We start from the raw sequence: 3,761 nt of genomic DNA, 5'->3' as shown, positions 1-3,761 counted from the left end.
CTCCTGGGAAGCCTCTTAAGAAGTGAGACCGGGCAGCAAACCAGCTGTGAGCATCCTCTGTGAAAGGGCTAAGGGAGAGGCAAAGGCAGGCTGTTAGGGCCACCCAGAGGAAGATGCCAAACAAACTTTGGGAGCAGTTGAAGAGGTGGAAGAAGGGCATTCGAGTGGCATTTAGAAGAGCAGGAAGGAGTTAGTCAGGAGGGCACTTTTTTTTTTTTTTTTGGCCTGGAAACTGCATTTGCCAACATACTAATACATGAAAGACTAGTGCCTGTTCAGGGGAGCAGTAGTATTTTTATCTCTTTGGGTTATGGAGTGGGTGGAAAGTGAGACAGGAGGGTCCCCAGAGACTGCATATTGAAGGGTTGTGTGTGCTCTGATGAGACATTTGGACCTCATTCCACAGATCACAGTGATCCACTGAGGGAGTTTAAATAATGTGAGCAAAAGTGAACAGATTTGAAATTTAGAAAGAGAGCCCTCTTATATTAGCATGGTTGATATATTCTAGAGGTTAGATAAAAAATCAGGGCAGTTTTTCATTTCACCCCTAGAAGCATGTAGGAGTTACCTAGACTTCTGATGTGAATGAACTGGTGAAGAGTGGCAGTGCCATTCACTATGAAAGAGAATGCAGGGTAGGGGCAGCTTGTAAGAGAAAATGAAGTCTCTGTTGTCAACAGATTGAGTCTGACTATTAGGGCTATTAGGATACTTATGTTGGGATGATCCAGACTGTTTGAAATAATAGCCAATACTTACTGAATATGTAAGTAAAGCGCCAGTTGTTTTAACTGCATTACCTCATCTAACGCTTGGGATCAGCTCTATTATCCTATTTCTAGATAAGAAAATGAAGCCTGGAAAGATTAAGTACCTTGTTTAATACCATAGAGCTGGGAAGGGGCTGAATTCCAAATCCCACTTTTAACTACAATTATGTTCTGATTGGAGCTTATGAGAGAGGTTGAGATGAACATGTACAGTTGGCAAGTTATATTCACAATGACATGGCTGAAGATGGAAGCCTGGGAAATACCAATATATTGGGGTCCAGCAGCAGAAGAGTGGCTTGTTAAGGATGCAAAAAGCAGAGGAAACAGGGGAAGGAAAAACATGGAGAGACAGTATTATATCAGGAACACTGGCACCACCAGACTCTGGCAGTGTCATTGTAGGCAATCTATACATTATCTCTGAGCCTTTGCTGAGTTTCTCTGTGAAATGGAGATAATGTTACTATGAACGCTTCTCTTGTGTATTCATCAAGATGCATTTATCAAGCATTTGATCTACTGTGTGGCACATAGTAAGTGTTCAGTAGATGGTGGTGGTTTCATTGCTAAGTCACGTCCAACTCTTTTGACCCCCTGGACTGTATGTAGCCTGCCAGGCTCCTCTGTCCATGGGATTCTCCAGGCAAGAGTACTGGAGTGGGTTGCTATTTCCTTCTTCATCGTGTGGCACATAGTAAGTACTCAGTAAATGGCAGCTACTGCTATTACAATGAAAAAAATTTAAGCAATGGAAGAGTTTTAAGAAAGAGTAGCCATTACTTTTAAATGCTGCAGGCAATCACATTAGTAAGGGAGACAGTGTAACTTGTGGGACAGAAACACAGAGAGCAGAATCCAAGAGTTTTGGTAACTACGAAAACAGCAAGAAAAAATTTCCCTCAGTTATGCATCTGCTATTAATTTTACATTACAGAGAACAAATACCTTGGTATCAGTTTTCTTCAAAATCAATTGCAGTGAATTCTGTGAATTATGAATGCCAATACAAATGAAATGAAATGTCGATCATTTATAATTACTTGAAAATAACACTGCATTGAAAAAGTGTTAAAGCAGTCTCACTACGCAGAGTATTAAAACTTGCTATACATGTATTAATCAAGAAGAGGATTTGGCAAAGGACAAAGGCAAGTATAGTTTAGGATTTAAATTTTCCTTTGTTATAGGATTCTCTTCTGACTCCTTCTTTATGGTATCATTTTACAAAAGTAAGGAGGTTCAGAACCCCCCCCAAATCAAAAGAGGCATTCATATTTGAATGACCATTTTACTCCTGATAGAGTCCTTGACATTGGACACTTTGCTTTAACTCCTCATCACACATTTTCTCATCTGTGAAAACCAAAGGATACATTTTAGATTTGTATATAAAATTTCTCAATTGGCAGATCATAGCAGCTAGTTAACAAAAATACACTGTAGGCCAAACAAGTCATATTTGTGGACAGAATTTCGTTCCCAGACCACCGATTTGAAAACATGGCTTACACAAATTCTGAGATTTTAGTTAGAAAGGATTTAGAGAGCCTCTGTGTGCTTAGCCTGCAAAATGATGCCAGACTTGGCATAGATAAAGGAGTGGCTCTTTATATCTCCCACTGCCACAACCATGTCTGTGCATCTGCAATGGATGGTCGTGCAGAACTGCTACAGCTTCTTGATCAAGACAAACAAGCAGACATACAGCACAGAAACCCAATAATCTGAAGGCCCACAACTCTTTCAGCTACAATGGGCTCATTCACTACAAGAAGGTGGTAGTGGAGCCGGTGACAGACAGCAAAGCGGTCATGGTGGTGTAGCGGAGATCCAGCCAGAGCAGACTGGCCACTTCTTGAGGTGGACCACCATCAACAAGAATGCCAGGGCCACACTTAGCAGCATCTGGCATAAGAACAAGTACCGCACAGATTTGTGCATGGCCGCCATCTTCAGAGTCAGGGCTATCCAGTGCAACTAGAAGCCTGAAATGGTGAAGAAGTGGACACTGGACACCGCTACCCCCCCACCCCTGGCCTCGAACCACCACAAGAGCTCCTGAGTGAATTTTTATTTTCTTCCCCAAAGAAATAAAGCTGACAGCAGACTTTCCTCAACCAAAAAAAAAAAAAAAAAAAAAAAAAAGATAAAGGGGTGTACTGAAGATGTTTCAGGCAAAGCTTTTTGCCTCAAGGGAGCTATAACCTTCTTGGAAAGACAAGATTTACCAATGGGAAACTTAGAATACAGAGTTCTGAAAGAAGGGCTTTCCTTATATACTTAAGAGACCTGAATCTTAGAAAGACCTAGTGAGTAGCAGAGTTGGTTCTTGAATCAGTCTTTCTGAGCCCTCCCCAAGGTATATTCCATAGATGGTGTGTTTTCTGGTGATAGTGATGCTGTTGCTGTTGGGAGTTCAGAGGGAGAGAGGGGTTTGGGACTGAGATCTTCATCAAGGACATAAGGGTAGAGTACGGGAGGGTGAGAGGCTTAAGGGGGAAACATGGAATAAAAGCAAAAGTAATACCAAATCAAGAGTGAAGAGTAAATATGGTGTATTAAGGTGTATCAACTGGAATCAGTCAGGTAACAGGAACCACACCACTGTTTGGCAGGGAGAATGTGCTATCAAGTGTTACTGGCCAGGTATTGCTAAGTCACTTCAGTAGTGCCCAACTCTGTGCAACCCCATAGATGGCAGCCCACCAGGTTCCCGTCCCTGGGATTCTCCAGGCAAGAACACTGGAGTGGGTTGCCATTTCCTTCTCCAGTGCATGAAAGTGAAAAGTGAAAAGTGAAAGTGAAGTCGCTCAGTCATGTCCGACTCTTTGTGCCCCCATGGACTGCGGCCTACCAGGCTCCTCCATGGGATTTTCCAGGCAAGAGTACTGGAGTGGGGTGCCATTGCCTTCTCCTAGAGAACTAAAAGGGCATAAGAGGATGAAGAAGTATCCTAGAGGCAGTAAGCACAGGAAGCAGCAATTG

General features: G+C 42.5%; 1 pseudogene; it reads left to right on the top strand.

Annotated features, from left to right (window-relative positions):
• The first annotated feature begins 1,722 nt into the window (after positions 1–1,722).
• LOC112587473 lies at positions 1,723–2,838 on the top strand (annotated as a pseudogene).
• Positions 2,839–3,761: the final 923 nt, after the last annotated feature.

The sequence above is a fragment of the Bubalus bubalis genome, chromosome 10, assembly GCF_019923935.1.
Source record: "Bubalus bubalis isolate 160015118507 breed Murrah chromosome 10, NDDB_SH_1, whole genome shotgun sequence".
In the NCBI taxonomy this organism is placed as follows: domain Eukaryota; kingdom Metazoa; phylum Chordata; class Mammalia; order Artiodactyla; family Bovidae; genus Bubalus; species Bubalus bubalis.
The sequence above is the reverse complement of the archived record's forward strand: the minus strand, read 5'-3'. Positions and strand labels throughout refer to the sequence as shown.